Below are 19,897 nucleotides of genomic sequence, written 5' to 3'. Positions count from 1 at the left end.
AAAAGTTCTTGTCACCGTCATATATTTTTGAACAGCTTGCACATGCTACTTATTCGTTAACGTTGACCCAAATAAATATTATTTTATTGAATCCGAGCCTAATGGCAGTAACTCCATTGTTCAATATATTAATTTCCCATCATATATATTCCCTTTTGAGTTATTGACAATATCTTCATTTCCCAATATGCATTGACACTATATCACAAGAACGCGCGAACACAACACAGGGCAACAACGCGCACCGGGTCTGAACGCGGTCTCTTGCTGCACTCCCGTCGCTTGCCCTGCCCAAGTCGCTTCGCCCACAATGGGAAGCATTGATTGCGATAGAAAATCATTAGACAGCTGTACGAAGTAAGTTTAGTAGTTTTATCGACTGGATAAATTGCAATAAACATTCGCTTACAAACTCCGGATCACCGTCAGTTGCACTTCGCTCCTTGAAGAAGCAAGATGTGTGTCGAGTAAGCTCCCGAACAACACTTTGCAGCGCGGTGAGCACGATTTAGATCACGGATCCGGGACATCAAGGAGTGGCGACGTAATGCTCACGCATTTCTCTAGCATTCACCGCTAAATCGCCACTGAATTTTTATTTGTGCATCATTCGATTGATGTATACAAACCGGCTGACAGACGCAGCAATGAAGCACTCAACACGGAGCGAGCCAAAGTATAGGAGCTCACCCTTCAAGCGTTTGCCATTACAAGCGTCCCCTCGGCTCTCGGGGAATCAAAACTAGAGGCCTGCCGCTCCTAGGCACGTGCACTAGTTGGCACCGCAGCGCGGCCGACCGCAGCGAGGAGTTCCTCCTTAACCACTTGGTATATAAAAAGCTTCCATTATTCTGCAGGCGCAAGAGCCGCTTTTCACGTTGCCTTTTTTAACGCCATTGTCGCTTTTTTTTTTTTTTTTTCATTCGTCCCACATCGCTCTCTCACCCTCTCTTGCTTTGTCCGCGCCTAACAGTAGAGCTGCCGCATACCGCAGACTGAACACGGAGGTCCCAAATTATTACGACAGCAGATGACGCCTCGTTCAGCTCAACGCGGTATAGTTAAATTTTGACGTATACGGAAAGTCGTTTAACGTGCATCTCTGTCCGAGAATTTTTTTTGCGCTTCGGTGATTTCCCATGTGCGACCACTCGTGCGCAGGTAGTTGGAACGACATCGTCTGGCATTGCGTGCTCATCGGCTTGAACACGTAAGTACGGCCACGGCCGCTCGATGAAACGCACGAGGTGCGTTTCATCGAGCGGCCGTGGTACGGTTTGAGCGGGTAATAAATATAGGTACACGCGCGCGCCCGTGAGGCCAATGCGGATTTGATTTTCATTGCAAGAAGTTGTCAAAAGAATTACAAGGGTAGCTTTGGGTAGCAACTGGAAGCTTTCAAGAAAAAGATGGAAATTCAGTTTCGCGTGGTACAAACACCCAAATGAATATATACAACATATACGCGCAACAAGACATGGGGGCCAACAACGCCCACCACCTGCATTAGTGAGGGCCCTGCGAGGACTTGTTCAATCTCTGATCGGCCGGGTCGCGCGGACGCGCGCCTCGTTCCGTTGAGCGGCTTGTGTAGCTCGTCATCCCGACTCGTCGCGGCTAGCTCAGTGGCTCACGGCTCATTGCGCTGCTGAGCTCCAGGTCGTGGCTTCGATACCGGCCGCGGCGGCCGCATTTCGATGGGCACGATATGCAACAACGCTCGTGTACTGAGATTTAGGCGCACGTTAAAGAACCCCAGGTGGTCCGAATTAACCCGGTGTTCTCCAATACGGCGTGCCTCATAATCACATCGTGGTTTTGGTACTTACGAAACACCCCATAATTTAATTTAATTTTTAAACTCATCCTCCCTCGCTAATCACATCCAAGATCTTGCCGAGCTGCCCATCTAAAATATTTTATTTACTCCACGTCCCACTTCTTTGTTTGTTAGCACCGCCAACAACACGGTCGCGGACAGGCTATAAACGCGAGGGCAAACATGTCCGCGGCGCCCACTTCGATCACCGCACGCGCATGCGCGAGGCGCAAACCAAACACTCCTCCACTGTGCAAGGTGCGAATCGCCGACGGTGCGATCCGCTGCCTCAACCGTTGTTGCCAGTTGTTACGACTAGCACACAGCACACGTAAGTGGAGGCGCTCTTTCAACATACGCGCGTGAAGGAACCCCCGCAATACGCGTGCCGTGGCGAAGCTTCATGGGAGGACTCTTCGCTGCACTTCAGAGAACGTAGACTCCCAATAGCCCCTAGGGATGACGTAACGCCCCGTCGTTAGCGGAGCCCTGTGCAAGCACGACGTAAGAGGTTCAGCGCGCGACTCTTGGCAACGCAGTCGCAGCTGCTGCACGTTTTTATTAACGCATTTTCTTTAACTATACATACTGCGACCGGAGGAAACAACGTCCGTGGGGATGACTTCTTTGAGGGTCCCGCTGGAGGAATAAAACTGGCTTTTCCTCCGTAATCGGAGTCGTCAACTTAGTTGAACATTTTGCGTAGCACAATAAATGTACGCACATTCCAAGAAGAAGAAAGGTAGCGTATTCTGTGATGCTGTGGGATAAAATGCTCCCAATCGAAAGCTAAGAGCACGTGGTCAGCCAGGTCGATGCTTTTATAAATTTCTTCTTTATTTCTTGCCGAGTTTCAAATTTTCTCCGAAATATATTGAGTGGTCAAGTTATCCGGATCGCGTGCACATGTCCAGTTACTGTAATTCATTATTGAAGGAAATAATTACACAGGGACGCATATACATGATCGAAGGCCTCACGGAACACAAGACCACAAGCTATAGGAGGCGAGGCTGGCCTAGGAGAGCCAGTCTGTATTCTACGAATGTGAGAATATTCGCATATCTCGACGGGAGATTCGATTCACTGCTCAGAACGAATGGGCATCATTTGGTTTTCCGAATAATACTAATCATGCATTGGCGGGTATTATTCATATATGTGCCGGGGGCTTATTTGTAATTATATGTTTCACAACGAACAAATTTCATGAGGAATCGTTGTGTCGAACATCGCTATCCAGCCTCTCCAGGTGGGTAACTTTTCTTGCACGACAAATCGCATGTTCAATTAGTTAATTGAAAATTTTTCATTAATTGGTTTGTTCACTTCAAAGCGTATGTTGCTATTGCAGAAGTGAAGCCGGGCTATCACGGTCGAGGCGCAGTAAACCCTCGTTGAACCGGAGTATATATCCACCAATGTAATGTCGGAAATGTGATTCAGTAGCACGGGAGCTCGGAAAGCATATATTGTAAGAAAGGCGCTCTCATCCACAGTGGCGAAATTACAGCATCTTAATTTTGAACAAGTTACAGGCGGGTGTAGCGTTTGACGGAGGTTTCTTCCAGGCGCCAGTAATCCACGTTCTAAATCTTTCACGCACCTTATAAGACCCTTTTGGCCATCATTGCTCTCTACTTTTTCCCAAAGCAAACGAAGAATGGTCCGCATCTTAGACGTCGAAGGCATTTCGCGGGGTTCTTTGTCCGGCTCAATGTCCTCTTCATCTGCGCCGTCAGCACAACGTCGATGATTTCTGCGTCCGTGTCTAAAGCAAGCCTATCAGTGCCCACGCTGGCAAGTAAGACTCTACGAAATCGTCCTCGTGCGTGCGCTCGTCGTCGACAACCTGCGTGCACACGCTATAGCGTACAGCTCGCTACAGCTGCAGGTTTCATCTGCTAGCTCTTGGGCACATGAGCGACAGAAAATACGATATGCGCGAAAAAGTAAGTAAGGCGCAAGGGTTCCCTCCACGATTTATTTAGCAGATGTATACTATATTATCGCTCTGCAGCAAGTCGATGCTTTGGCAGCGATATATTATACCTTTCAAGATTGATACAAAGAAAATGTGGAGGACGCTTAAGCTTCGCCTTTAGGAGTGGAACGCGATAGCATTCAAAGATACCTGACTGCTTCTCACGCTTCCCAGCAACTGCAGCTTATGTAACCGTAATGTTTACCGGGAAACGCTGGCGGCGAACGCTATGTACGAAGGCGAGCTTTCTGGTAGAAAGGCGGCCTCTTGCGTGGGCCGATTTTCTGTTATTGTTCTTTTAATATTTCAGTCTGAGAAGATTTAACATAAAAGGCATGCGTTGTCGGTGTTTTGTTTCATGACATTTGTTTCTGGGCCTGTCATTCTCAAAATTCCGAGCAATAAGTTTGTAAAGAATGTACGCAAGACAAGGGGCGCTATAACGTAAAATGATTCTAAACTGTTTTGATTCCAATTTCCGCAACCCGCCGTGGTTGCTCAGTGGCTATGGTGTTCGGATGCTGAGCACGAGGTCGCGGGATCGAATCCCGGCTACGACGGCCGCATTTCGATAGGGGGCGAAATGCGAAAACATCCGTGTACTTAGATTTAGGTGCACGTTAAAGAACCCCAGGTGGTCCAAATTTCCGGAGTCCCCCACTACGGCGTGCCTCAAAATCAGATCGTTGTTTTGGCACGTAAAACCCCATAATTTAATTTAAATTTTTTTCCAATTTCTGAAATCAGCCTCCACGATTGGTAAAAACATTTTCGGGTCACTCCCAACTTCGCCTGTCTGTCACGCGACGTCACGAAAACCGCGATAGTTCCCCATCTGATATAACGTGTACACACTGATTATGCATGATTAAACCGCACAAACGAAAAATAATCATTCCTGATTCGACGCCTTTTCACCATTAGCCCTCTGCTATTGGTCCAATGTTTTCTGGCTACGCCCACTTCGCCTGTCTGTCACGCGACCTCACAAAACCGCGAAAACTCACCACGCCAAAGTGACGTGTACGCGAAAAAAAATGCATTAATATGCCGAACAAAACTGAAAATTTTTCTGAATAGCCACAGACTGCCCCGTTCCGAAAGGAATAGAAGATGGCTGCCCGCCGATCGCTCAGGCCCTCGCTACTCGCACCTGCCGGTGAGCATGTATTTATTTGCGCATGATAAACCTTTTTGCGTGGCAGTAAAACGTTATCGAGTCCTTTCGGCACGCATACATCGCTCTGCCAACTCTTGCTGAGGATCCGTTTTAGCGGCATTCTTATCCTCCCGTTGCACGCCGCCGCGATTTTCGACCAGCCACCGCAAGCTAAGTAAGGCGAAGCGGACCAATCGGAAAAGCCGGCACCACCCTCTTCATGCGGTTATCTATTTTCACTGTGCTGGCTGGGCCCCATCGAAACCCTCTCCACTAGAGCATGCTCCTCGCCTCTTGTCAGCCAATTAGATAAGAAAAACCGCTGAGTGTAGACAATGTTATTGGTTTTGAAAGCGAACAAAGGTGACCTCCTATAAACGAGGAGAGTGTTTGATTGGGTTGTTAAGACAACGTTTCGGGTCACCGCCCGATGCTTGCGTCGGTGGTTACGTAAACTTGACGTCAGGAGTTTGGAATCAAAACAGTTTGGAATCATTTTATGTTATAGCGCCCAAGGTATGAGCAACTTTTGTGATAGAAGAACTTTAGTGCCGTATAGAATATATATATATATATATATATATATATATATATATATATATATATATATATACGGCAATTTTAACTCACGGGATGCCAACACAGGCTACGATGCCGACACCGGATTTTCTACGACACGGGGCCCTTAACGCTGTCGCGTTAGGCGGCAAAGGGTCACCGTCTATGTTACACCGATTCCGTGCAGATTTCCGGCTTCGCAGTTCGTATGAAGCGGAGTACGGTGTCACTCCTCTTCAAATAAACCGTTCTCAAATGCACGTGACGTGGCCGGAACCAAGAAAAGGGAACGTAAACGCAAGCAGAGAAGCACACTTGTTCAGTGTGGTGTCATGCTTGTGATTACGGTTTGCGCTGCAAGCATATGACAAAGTATCTTCCCCGAATAACCACAGAATAAGGGAGTAACTCGACCTCTTCTTCCCACTCCTGCAGGTGGGCCATGTGACAAATGATAAAGTTTTTTTTATGATGATGATCATCTCATCATAATATTTATTAGCATTATTCCGATCATCATCATTATCATCCGCTTTGAAACGGCCGGTGTCGTGGTAGATTATACGACCAAGATAGTTTTTTTTTAACCTTTCTGTGTCTTAATTTTTAAGCTAAGCTAAATCATTAAAAAATAGAAAGTCCGCTTCGTTGCCCGTTATCTCTCCTTTACACCACCAGTCAAACATCCAGCCATCAGTTACTGGTCTGTACCGCAGATCCATTCACGTTTCCCCATGTTCCCTAAAACCAAAGGCCATGGGCAGGATAACTATACGTTATCACTGGGTGGATACTGTGACCTTCTAGCACAATACTTTCATTTGTGTCCGCACCATTTCCACCCGCTATAGACAAATCTTCATCTGAAAATGTTCTACAATAATTCCGTGTTTGGGACACCCTGACCCGGCTTTGAACAATAGGGCACAATAGAGAATAAAGCTGGTTTCCTCTCCATTGCGCCTATCTAGTATACTGTTACTGCATATCTGACTTTACGTTAGCGAAATACTTACTGGTTAGTTACCTGCTAGTCAGTTACCACCACCTCATCAAAAACTAAATAAATCGCAGTCTATCCAGTGGCGGCAGTTACAAACGACGACATAAGCACTCCAGTAATGTGGAATATACTATATCCAGATATATACACGACAAACGAATGCAAGTCATGCGGCTCAAGAGCAACTCTTGAGCATATGCTGTGGGAATGCCAAGGGCTAACGAGTAGCAACGGGGAGACAGCCTCTAGCGAAAGCCTATACGCGCGCGTTTGTGTGCTGTGCTGCTCAGCTCAGCCCCAGAAGATCAACTGTGGACAGTCCAGCGGGCCGACGACGCCGCCAGAGCCCAAGGGCTCGTAGGCAGGACGCCTAGGCAGGGTGAAGCCCACCCTATTAACTTGCCGTACAAAAATAAAGTTTTATTGCGATAGCAATTATATGGACATCTTCAAGCCGATTTCTGCCGTCGGCGTCGCCGTCGTCATCACCGTCGCCGTGAGGTTCCGTATAAAGTCCAAGGCCGATAAAATCGTCGCCGCACACCGTACGTGCGAGTGAAAGCGGCGGAGAGCAAACGCGACTTCCGTCGCGCGAAAGGCCGTGGGGGTATGGGAGAGAGGGGGGGCGACGCTGTGCTGCGGCACCAAAATGCGTATCTTGCCACCGGGCGCAAGGGGAACTGGCGACTCAGTCTCGCACGCGAAAGAAGGAAAGCGGAAAGGCAGCGAGGGAGGGAGGGGGCGTGCAGCTTCTACTCTGCCAACAACTACGCTTGTACTTAGCCCGGCTACGGCGGTCGCCCGCACCGTATCTTGAAAGCGATCTCCACACGGCTCTGACCTTTGTATGCGCTGTGCATTCGCCGCTCAGGTTCCGTTGAAGCGATAGACCGCACGAACCTTCGCTCGCTGCGGCGGCTGCGCTTGCTGCGAGCGTTTTGACAGTGGTTGTTTGTGGTCATCGTGTGTGATCTTTTGCTTGTGCGCGCTGACACCACGCTTGTTAATTCAGTTAGTAAGCGAATGTGTCCAAGTTTATGCAGCCGATAATACTACTATCCCTACTCCGAATAGCTCTCTACTAATTTGCTATCGCAATTGATGCTTCGCCTTTCGGGCGAAACTGCGCCATCATTTCTTACCTACCTACCTAGTTACCTGCTTCCTTTCCTCCAGTGTGAGTCAAGGTTCTTTTTGCGCAGGTATTACCGAAATAATCTACCCGTCCATCTATTTCCGTTCATATTGCTCAGTCGTTTCTGTAAGCATGTTTTCCTCTGAACTTCGGCACTTCACACAAACTTGCAGCGCACGAAAACTGGACCGAGGGATACACACATGTAGTTGGGAGCCAAAGTCTAGTACCATGGCTTCAGCCGTGGAATTGTCTCAACGCATTACATTAGTCGCACAGGCGCACGTAGCCTATAATAATGGTGTAGCCATGTGTTTCTTTTTTTTTTTTTTGGTGCGAAGAGGGGGGGGGGGGGGTACGTGCTCGGTGAGACTCCGCCGCCCAACCCATGGGCACGCCTTAGGCCTGTACCACTTGATTTCAGTCGGCATGACTAGGCTGAGCAGCGGGGAAGAAAAATCGTGTCATCTGCGGTCTCCATATTTTCACTCACGACTGTGCATATACAGAGCTGAGTGGCATGAAGGCTTTATTCGAGGATCGGCCTTACACAACAATGAACAAGTCTGTTTTTATTGAATATATTACGCAACCCCCTTACAGTCTGTTGCGTAAATATATGCAATGTCTCAGTTTCCAGAGAGACACACTGAAGGGCTGGCGACACCATCATTCTTGCACCGATCAATTGCGAAAGCTCCTAGTATTTCCCCGATTAGCTTGTCTGGATGCTTGTGCAACGAAATAAACATTCATGAAAGGTTGGGGAACAATCGCACACGCGGCAATGGAGGGCTAGATTACCCCATACAACAGTTCTGCCTGTAATGCATATAGTTATTATGTTCCCTTAAGCTAACATTGCTACATCTGGCACACTATTCGACGGATCTCTTTCCACAGGGCACCGGCAGCGAGAATACAACGTGCTCCGTGCCTGCCACTAACTGGTTTTGGTGGGCTGCGTAACTTTCGCTGCCGTTAAGAGATACGCCTGGCGGATGTGTTAGTGATAGATTAAAAAAACGTAACTACTATACAATCAGAGCTGCGACATCTGGTAACCTAGCTCTCCACTGCCACGAGTGCGATTGCTCCCCGACCTTTCATGAGTGTACTTACGTACCCCCCCCCCCCCCCTCGTTGTTCCACACAATCATTCAGACAAACTAACCAGAGAAGTACTAGGCGCTGTCGGAATTGATCGAAGCAAGAATGATTGTATCAGCAGCCCTACAGTGGGTCTCTCTAGAAAAAAAAAATCGAATATCTACGCAGTATTGGAATGGTTGATAATAAAACCTTGTTCCTAATTGTTTAAGGCCGATCCTCGAATAAGGCATTAAGTTGCAAGTCAAATTCATGTATGAACGTATACAATGCGTTTCTTTTCTTTCTTTCTTTTTCTTTCTTTTTTTTTACTACGTATTTTTTCCTCTCTTTTTCATAAAAAGGCTATGAGCGTACCGAACGTGGCGCTTTTGCAGAAGTGTTCCTAAGCGATGCGAACATACTTTGCCGCTAATAACGTGAGTTTCAGAAGACTAATGGACGCAACTTTGTTAATTAACTTTATCATTAGAACAATGGAGGCCGCTGTTTATATATATATATATATATATATATATATATATATATATATATATATATTGTGGGCGTTTATTACGCACGTCTTCATCTGTATATTATCATCATCATCCTACGTTGCGCGATCATCATCGGGTGTGTGCTTTTGCTGGTTCGCTCCCAAGTACTCGGGCCGAATAAACGTCGTGCCAACAGAGACGTCATAATATATATATATATATATATATATATATATATATATATATATATATATATATATATAACATTAGAGCACATTACGGGGTATGCCTTAATCTTTAGGTTAATTGGAGTGGCGGGGCAGGCAATCCCACTTGTAAACTAAGCTCACGGGACGAGTAAATGATTTATTTAAAATTGTAGCAAACTGAAGGTAAGAGAAAGATGGTAGCCTTTTCAACGAGAGGGTGAGGACGTGACTTGCGCTGTGAGGGTGAAGGAGGAGAAAAAAAAAGAGGGCATTTGCCCACTTCTGGCCAGCTGACGAGAGGGTAAACGTGTGCGCATCTGGTGCTTTCCCGCAGAGGTATCTTCGCGCTCGCTCAGTGTCCTTGTATGTGCTCCTAAAAGGCAGCATAATGACAGTGGGAAATTATCCACTGGACCTTGCGAGGCCGGAGCGACAGGGGACTGACAGCCTGGCCGTCGCGCCATCCCACCGCGGGTGTCAGAGAGACAGGCGCATGTACGGCAGAATAGGCAAACGGCTGCACAATAGCGACGAGGTGCGTCTCGGTCCCCCACATCCTGTAATATATTAGACACCAAACTGCGTCTCTGCGCTCGCTGACGTTGGCACGGCTGCTTTCGAAACCTACGTACTGCGCATGGGTGTCCTTTTTCACCTGCCAGCATGTTTGCATGGCTAAACCGACAAACGTGCGCGCACAGGAACGACGGAAAGAGTGCAAGGTACCATTTCGTCAGCGCTGTGCACACGTTGCTCGATGCCATCTATAGAAATGGCAAAGGCGCCTCTGTCATAATTTTTCTTACTTTCTTTTTTTTTTTCGAGAACAAATCATTTGCAGTTTCTTTGCGTTCGTTCGAAGAAAGCGAATGGCTTTATTTGGGAATATGGACGCGTTTTTCCGTATCTGGCCGAATTCGAGCGCCGCTTGGATGTGTAGCCTCAGTTCTTTCTTTCTTTTTTTTTTTGCCCCAGTTCATTTATTAGCCCCATCGGTATGCCATCCAGAGCGGTTTCCGTACAGTTTGGTACTTGCTCTTGTGACATTTTTCATATTGGGTTGTTTAGGACACCATTCTTTTCTGTATCAATGTCCCTTCTCAGCCTCCGACACAGATTGCTCCTTCACTGCACTTGTATGACTCAGCTATATATCCTCGAATAAATTTCAAGGCGTCTTCATCCTGCAATTTTGTCTCCTTGTCGTCTTTTAAATGGGCCGGTAATATATATTTTCGATCTGTAGATTTGACATAGTTCCGGGATATTGTGTTTCTTGTGTTTTCAACGTTTTAGTAACCGCCGCACGCATGAGGGGGCGCTGGTAGTTGTCGAAATAACCGAAGGGTTAATTAACCGAAGGGTTTAGTGCGTTCGCACTAAACGAGTTATCCTTCGATAGAAATGTATGGTTTCACTTCGGGGCTTTCCAGTGCGTTCGAATTAAGCGAAAATCGAATTAACTGATGTTGAATTAACGGGAGTGAAGTGTCATTTCAGGATTCTTAAAAAGCATTGCACAGCTATAGCTACACAGTGAGACATATGCATCTCATCGTGAATGCACGTAACGTTTGTTTGAAATAGCAGCATGACTACAAACACTAGCTTCTTTCACCCCTGAGCGGTATCATGCTCAGCGTTCGACTGTTGGGTGCTTACTCACGAACATTACAGATATATTGGAAAACATGACACAAAGAAATGTACCGGCACCGGTTCCGCCGCAAATTTCAGCCTTGATCCTATGTGGCGAGCTTCTTTACAGCGCTTGTTATTTGCAGGCAAAGAGGCTGAACGCAAGCTACGCTGCTCCTGCACTCTTCAATTCCGCGATGTTGTGGGGTCTCATAGAAGCTCTTGGGACAAAGGAACGACAACACAGTAGTGCAAACAATCAAAAGGGCATTTATTTCACCTTTCATACACTAATGCCTGCTAGCCGAATTACTACGCCGATGGGTGCGCGACAAATCGAGAAGGTTCGACTCACCACGACCGGATAGCGAGCGAATATGTTCGCCCGCATGTTAGACACCAACGCCTAGTCGTTCACGTATACGGTCACGCGAACGGTGTCGCGTTCGAACGATCCGTGTTCGTCCATTCCGGTGTCGTGCTCCTAAGCCTTCTCGGGGGTCGGCGAGTCGGCGCATGCGCGAAGCGTCCGTGCACGCTGCTCGCCGACCCCAAGCCAAAGAGCTAGCGCCATCTCCCTTTTGCGCCCAAGTAACCCCGCTGTCATGTGGCGCTAGCCGCGCAAGACTAGCGCCATCTCTCGCAATACGCTGCAACCACACCAACCACCGCCACCGTAATGCACGCGGCGAAGCCGGACTACGGGAGACGCGAGCCATGCGGCGAAAATAGCATCAGGGGACGCGTGAGAGTCGCGCATCCTCACGATGTACGAGTATAACATGGCCCACTTTAAATGCAGCCTCACGTTTGGTTGAGACACCTTCGCGTTTTTTAGAGAGGCAGAGGAATATTCTGAGCGACAGTAAAGACTCATATATCTCCTGCTTTTCGAGACGCGCGTTTCCTTGACTCCTCCGTTACCTCTATCCACGCCATGTTAAACAGAAAGGGCGATATCTTCACGTTTAAGTTTCCTTAGGACACTTGGGACGTGCGCCCCTCTGTTGGCGTTTTCTGGTGCTCACTCCCCCCTCCATATTGTTTCCCCACCTTGGGCTTTCCTCTAGCCTGGCCGTGGCACAACTTTGCTAGCCCCACATTCTTCCACCTTTTTGGCTTCATGATGTCAGCGCGCCAGTCGTGACGTTCGCGGCACTATATAGGTGAGCCTCGACTCGCGGATCATCCCATGTAAAGTTTCCCGGTTTACCGTACATCTTTGTAGCCAGGTACCAGCATGGGTGAAAGCTCGCGAAGTGTTCCTAGTGTTAGGTCTCATCTGACACAGGCGAACAGTCAGTCAATCGATTGATGGTATTTCATGTCCCAAAACAACGAAGGGGTTATATATATATATATATATATATATATATATTGTGAGCAAAATATTAATCCTTCATCTTCTTCACCTGTACATAATCATCATCACTGTGCGCGTCGTCTTCGTTCAGCGCGTGGCTCAGTCAAATAAAGGCGACGAGACAACAGCTGTGCTGCTGCCTCTTTGTAAGGCAGCAGCACAGCTGCTTCCTATTGTGAGCATATTTTGCTCACAATATGTCCGATATGGCATAGAGGAGGGCTCTGGTTTACCTTTGGCCAGCCGATGTTCTTTAACATGACTATAGTTCTGTATCAAACGGGCTTGGCGTGTCTGCAGGATCTGCCTATCTTGTAACCACTTCCAGAAAAAAAAAACGGTCGGTTAAGTAACTTGTAGATGTCATATGAACATGAAAATGTTATCAAATGATGCCTCTCCATGCCGAAAACTCGTAGCAATCGTTGCCAACTAAAGATATAATAAAAACAAATTACAGCTAGTGACGTTTCACTTCGTGAACGCGGGTTACGCGCAAGAGTATGGGTGCTATGTCAATGACATTGACGTTGGCTGTGATGTCTCGCAGATGCCAGAGACGACCACACATAGAGCACACGTACCAAAACGGGTTATCGATGAAATCCCTTTAAATATTTGGTGGCACTCGTGTGAAGCCTATTATTATGTTCGGTCTTGCGCTTCCGAGCTTCGCGCAAGACACGGCGATGGGCTTCCAAACGGGCTTCACGCTGTTGAGGAGTTTCTAAGCTATGCCGTCTTGCCTGATACACCCGCATTGTCGCAAGCCGCCTAGCATTTCCTCGGGAGTCTCCTGGGCACGCCAAGCCTTCGCCTTTTGCAGCACTTGTTCAGCTCGTGCCCGGCGCTTGGCGACGACTTCGGGCCGGCCGACACGCGCTCGGCCTGCCGTCGCTTGCGTCGCTGCTCCGTCCTCGCTCGGCGCTCGCCCTCTCGATCCCGAGACGAACACGATACGTCTATAACGCACACAGAACCCGTACCAACTGCCAGAGGTTGTCAATCCAGCACGCTTCCGCCTACCCTCCTCCTCCGCGACGCTTCGCCTCCTGTCTCCTTCCCCGCTTCGCTCAACAGCGCCTAGACTTTCCTCTACGTAGCGTTTCTTTGCCGCGAGCGCTAGAGTTACTGTATATGCTCCCTACGGGAGCACAGTTGGGCATAGGTCCGCCATCTAGCAATCCAAATATGTGCAGTGAAGCCACCTCTCCTTCGCGCAGGGGCTGCGTTCAAGAGCGAACGTGGAGCCGGAGTTGAAAGACGCGACCCGCGAACAGTGGAGACCAATGAATGAGAGCGGCCGCTTCAGTGACGTGCGCAAACACACCACAGCTCACACCCATAACACACCCCACCACACGGCAATGGGAGGCAGCGCTGTCCAGCTCCGACTCGACAGACCAGCTCAACCTGGTCAATCGAGCGAGAAGGGCAGCTAAGGCCGTTGGACTCCTGGACTGAGGGGACCACCCACTGCAGAGCGAGCTACCTACGCTCGCGTGCTCTTTGGATTAAAGTTTATTCTCTCTCTCTCTCTCAGTGACGTGCGCGCGGGAAACTGGTGTTATGCGGACCCGCCCGACCGCTCGATGCGTACTCGTATGTGGTGTCGGCCGGACCACTGGTTTCGTTCTGTTGTCTGCTCGCGTAAGCTCTCGTGCGCTCTTTTTTGGTCTCTGTCACACACCCCGTGAACGAGACGCCAACGCCGGGCCAAATTCCAAAGCCGACTTATCAGCTTCCGAAAACAACCCCACGAAAGCAAGGACAATTAGTAAGGGGCCCTCTGGTGCACCAGCGCACGCCGATTATGGTCCAAAGACTGAGTCAGAGCCCAGAGTTGGCAAAACACAACAAAATATATTCTTCAAACAAGGCAGTTACAAACACACGTGCACACTTCGGCTAGACATATCATAATACAATTTAGATGGGCATTATCAAAACACTGGAAAATAATTAACGACAAGCACTAAGAATCCAACACGTAAAGTACAGAATGAATAGGAACGCACAGTGTCCAATCGTATTCACCCGTGCTGGTCTTGAGCCGAACGATCTCGGCGTGGCTCGCGGCAAATCTCGAAGCAGGAACTTCTTCCGGAAATGCAGACGCTCGATGAACTCGTCGGTTAGCTTGCCGGGGAATCCCGTTCTTCCGCAGACGGTCAGTCTTCACGTCTCATCTCTACACCGGCACGGTCTGATCCCCCTTCCGATTCCCGCACGGCGCTTTTATTCCCTTCGCTGGTGGTTCTGGAACCTTCGGTCGGAGTTGCGATCCCGTAGCATGAGCAAAGCCTGGGAATCCTTTAGTCAATTCTCGCATATTCGACCGCGGCCGTCGGAGCGTCGTCGAGGAGGGTGTTGACTCATCCGTTGGCGCGCGCTCGGGCTTCTCTCTCTCTCTCAAATCACCGTTTTGCCGGAGTCTGAGAGGAGGTTACCGCGCTATCTTTCTCTCTCGTTACCGTCGCCTTCGCGTAATTTGTCGATGCTTCTAGACTCCGTTGGTGACGTCGGCTGTCTGCGGCGTATGCGCTCTCTCCCTCTGTCGAAGCTGCCGCGGGGCCGGCATGTTTTTTTTTCGCTGGCTTGCGTCACACGCGGCGAGTGCTTAGATTATGCGGTCTTTTGTGACAGTCTCCTTCCCGCTTGTTTCAACTGTCATGGCTATTTTACGCGTTTTACCAGAACCTTTAAAATATAGACCCAAAAGGCATACTCCAACAAGCAGAAATAAAGTCACCATTCAAGATGGCATCCATATACCTATCCCTGATGTTTCCCATGCAGATTGACTGACGCATCACCGAAAATGAAACAGCTCGTTGACGATAGCCATACAGCATTGTGCGGGGACCAGATTATAAAAGACCCCAGTTTGCTGACCTTTTCATATATGCCACGTAACCTGCATGCGCAGAAGCCGAGGCCTACTCTACTGAAGAACATTTCTTTAAGAAGATTTGCCGCAGTTGTTTAAAAGTGCTGTGGTCTCCAGCTTGCAGCCTGACGTCTGGAAGCATGTATGTTGAATATTGTATGTTGCCTTTGTATATTAAACAAATTTTTAAAAAGCAGTATAAGTGTTGGTACCTAGCTGTGCATCAGATGGGTCTCCGCTAAAATCAGTGCCGTAATTGTTGTGCGTTGCAGCACTTATATTGCAGTAAAAAAGAAAAAAAGAAACATGCATATGAATGCTTCAACAGCACTGACGTTATGGCATTGATCTGAGAGGAGGAAGACCACATCTGGTTCCAGTATATATGCATGCAATGAAAACCACGATCAATCACTGAGCACTACGTACTGACAACGTGCAAAGTGTAAACCGATGAACACTTTGAATAGACCGTCCACCAAAAGAACAAGCTCAAGGCGCGTCTATAAAATCAGCTGTGCCGACTGTCCGGCGTCGTACATCGGGGAAACCAAAAATCTAAAAGAAAGAATCAGACAACATGAAAATGACGTCAGAACATTCAACCGAACACGAAGCGCCATCACCGAACATTCCGAAGACGCCCACCATAAGATTTCTTTCCAAGAAACCCAAATCCTACAAACAGACAAACTAGCGAAAAAGGCTGCTACTGTAGTCATGGCACATTCAGAATACGGCGGGTGATATAAACCGCATGAAGGGCATCCTTCCTTCTGTGTATGTCCATGGCCTTGGAGACGCGACGAAGGGAAGAAAGGACCCGCTCTAGGCCACCAACACCAAAACATCTCGCCCCCCTCTCCCCGTCAACGGCATTCCCGCGTGTAAAGCGCCCCCAGCATCGGTCAACCCAGCCGACCAGCAACGCAGCAGCCCCCCCCCCCCCCCCCTTCCACCTTTTTCGTCTGTCAAGAACAGGTGCCCTGTCAAGTGTCTCTCCCCCTTTCTTTTTTCTTACGATGGACGAGCCGAATTGGCTCCGAAACGTCGGGCTAATAAATCGTCTTATTTGGTTGGAGTCACTCTTCAAGTTTTCGTCAATTTTCTCAACCAGACAGGTAATTCTGTCGAAATGTTTAGCTTAAAGTTTATTCCATATATTATTCTTAAAGATTTGATGTCTATTTAAAAAAAATTATATCAAATTCACGGTGCGTGAAAGGATGCGTTTGAGGGCGCCTTAATTAGACGCCACCACACTGAGTGAGGCTCGGGTTCGCGTTGATTGCGCGTCTCGTCTCAATTGCATCTCGTCGACTGCGCCTGCACAGAGTAGCAACATGGCGGCGCCCTTGTGGTTGCCGATTTCAATACATGGGCACCAACGTTAAAACTAAAAACTTTGATGGGCGCTATGGGGAGCTTTACCTCTAGAGTTGAAAACCTCTGCAATGGCGGCCCAGCGCAACGTCAAATTGACGTTTACGAAGTGGCCCCTCCTGTGACGCTTCTCACGGACAATTCTTTCAGTGAATGAGCACGCCAACGTTAATCTAAAAACGTTGGAGCAAGCTGACATGGCGGCTATCTTTGACCGCCACCACATATTCGCGAAATTGCAGGTGCATTGCACGGGCGTCTGCACGCTACCGCTCACTTTCTTTATGAAACGCTAACGTCGCGATATAGCTGCCAATATAGCTGCCAAAATTTGCAGCTCCACGACACATTAATTTCGTCAACTTGAGGAAAACGCAAAATTGCATTTTTCACAACCTTCGCTTCCCGGCACAAATTTCAAAACACGTGACCTCTCATAGAGGCCAATCATAGCGTCAAAATGGCGGATAATGGCGGCTGGGCAGCCGTCAAGGAAACTAGAGAACGGCAGCAATTTTGGTCTGGATGAATTCCGTTTTTGCTGATGACATGAACGAGTACTTTAATGGTCTTGCTGGCAAAGCGGCATTTACCTTTTGTGGGAGGCAACTCGTGGGCAACTCCGGCGATTTTTTTATGTGAGCGGATGTCGATGGAATTCGCTGGGTACGTTCCTCTGCACATTTCCAGAATGTCCTCAAAAAAGCAGGTTTAAAAGTTGCACACATTTTTTTAGAAACGAATTAAATTAACTGCCTCGAACACCCTACGTTACCTCCTATCAATAGGTGGATAGCAAAATCTTGGTGGTTGCAAGGGATTGTGGGATACGGCGTATTCTGCTACAACTTCCGGTTCGAGACCACGACGCCGTCTATGTCACCGTCACTTCATGCTCACGCTTCACGCGCTTGGTCTTTTATATACTGCGGAACATTGGTGAAAAATCACCGCTGGGCCGTTCCAAAACATGGGTGTGAGCTATCGCTCCTTCGTACTTATGTTGGCGCCCTTAGACTCGTGTATTTTTAGGTGGCAGGCATTTAATGCCCTAACGTGTTTGTGTCGCGTCAAATAGTCATATAACATTTATCTAGCGCAAACGTTTGTCGAGCGCAAATAAACGTTCGTTAACTTAAGTAGTTTTTAATAAGTGGTAAGTGAACCTTAAAAGTGGCTGTTTGTTTGCTGTTGCGCGAGCACGTGAAACAAAATATATTCGCCGTTGTTGTAACGCTCCCCATAACAAACGGTGAAGTCGATCGCTTCGTCCGCTGTTTTGTCTGCAGCAGTGCCCACCGTGCGCCATGTCGTCGGCGCTGCTGTGCCTTCGCAGTCTCCCGTTTTTTCTCAAGAGACGCATGTCGTGAATAACTGCAGAGAGAAAGCACTAATTTAAGTATCTGAAAAGTGCACGAATTATTCTGACGTTACCCCCCCCCCCTCTTTCGTGCAGCCTCAGTTGCCTTTTCATTGTGCCGGAATAAAGACAGCACATAATCAATGTGCTGAGGATCCTTGCTGGGTGCACGTGTGTGTATTTAACTGATTGTTAAAAAGGGGATATTTGTACTAAAACTTTAGTAGACGAAGTTATTCGCCAAAACACTTGCCTGTGACGAAATGATCTTCACATATTCAGGCTCCTACGTTCGGTACCCACAGCTCGCCGTTCACGGCCGCTCGTTTAACGGCAACAGCCCATTTACGTTTGTGCGCTTCATTCCACGGAAAACGAAGCATTTTTTTTTCCTTTCACGGAAGAGTTCGCGCCCCCTAATGCCGAGCAGCCAACCATAATCACGTTGCTGAAGCGTGTTTTCTTCGCGAACAGCGGGAAATCGCACTGCAGAAACTGCTGACAAGGCTGAACGAAGCAACAGAAGCGCTAACCCTCGAACCGGAAGTCGCTAGCTGACGACATCGTCATTTTGCTATCCACCTATTACAGGCCACATTGTGTATGACGTCAGGAGTGTTCCACGCAAAGCATGCCGGGATCATGCAGACGACAGCGACGAGTGTTTGGCGTGAGAAGTTGCGTTCCCTGTGGACGCGGGCACGTGGTGGGGGTGGTAAGTGGTGTTGCGTTGTAGACTGCAGGAACTTCAACCCTCGCCATCCACACACACAGTTTGAGCCGATGCCGATCGCGTTCAGCCGAGGTTGAGCCTAACACAGTCGCCTAGTTCGTGCGCCTACTGCTGGCGGACCTGAGCGACTGACCTGAAGCCAATTGAGCCATTAGGAAGAAGAAAACTGCTTTTGTAGTCCAGTTTTCACCATACGGATTTGGAATAAACCATTCCTCATTTCGCACAGTGCACACGCAAAAAGCTAGAGCCGACAACACGACACGCTCTCAACATCCGTACGTTGGCGTTCTCGAAGGCGGCCAGTCGCACTCGCCGGCACTTCCCTAAATTAAATGTGACTACGTACATGGGTGTATTTTTACGGAATAATTGTTGTGCTGACTCATTATTTAGCTTCCGAAGTACACTGTTTGCCTCGTATTCCAAATGTGCAGCAAGCGGAGGCCCCTTCGATACAGCATGCGTAAACAACCGCCTCGAACGTTCAGCTGCCATTCAACTGCCATTCGTTCAGCTTCCAACGACCATTCGCGTAAATTCCTCATCTGTGTCTACTTACGGGACACATTGTGTGCATGAAGAGAATACGAAGAATGATAAGTAGGCAGCATAACAACGCTCCCGTACTATGGCCTCCCGCTCGCTGCTTTCGAAGGTGTGTGGCCGCTCATATCAGTGCGAATCAGAAGGATACAATGGTGCTGACATGCACAGAATCTGCGTGTTTTACTATGTTCTGACATTAATTGATGTCACCGATGAGCGGCTAGCAATATCTCTAAAGCGAACGACGAGCGGTCGCTGTACCTGCCGATGTAAACAAATGCACCGGATCGGTGCTTTGGACTGTAAGCTGCGTTCCTGCGGGATAGAAATGCGGAAAGTCGTGCTGAACATCTTACAGTGAGTATGCGAAGCGCTTCCTTGAGGAAGGGCAAAACACCTAAAATAGCAAGCAGCACATATAAAATCAGTGGTTAGAGCTACACTTGGTCTTCTTGTTGCACCGCGATAAGTTACGCATGGGCCCTAGCTCTCGTGGTGGGCGGTCGAATGCGAACGGCGATTCGTGGC

Source organism: Dermacentor silvarum, chromosome 1 (genome assembly GCF_013339745.2).
Source record: "Dermacentor silvarum isolate Dsil-2018 chromosome 1, BIME_Dsil_1.4, whole genome shotgun sequence".
In the NCBI taxonomy this organism is placed as follows: Eukaryota; Metazoa; Arthropoda; class Arachnida; order Ixodida; family Ixodidae; genus Dermacentor; species Dermacentor silvarum.
Note: the sequence above shows the minus strand (reverse complement) of the source record.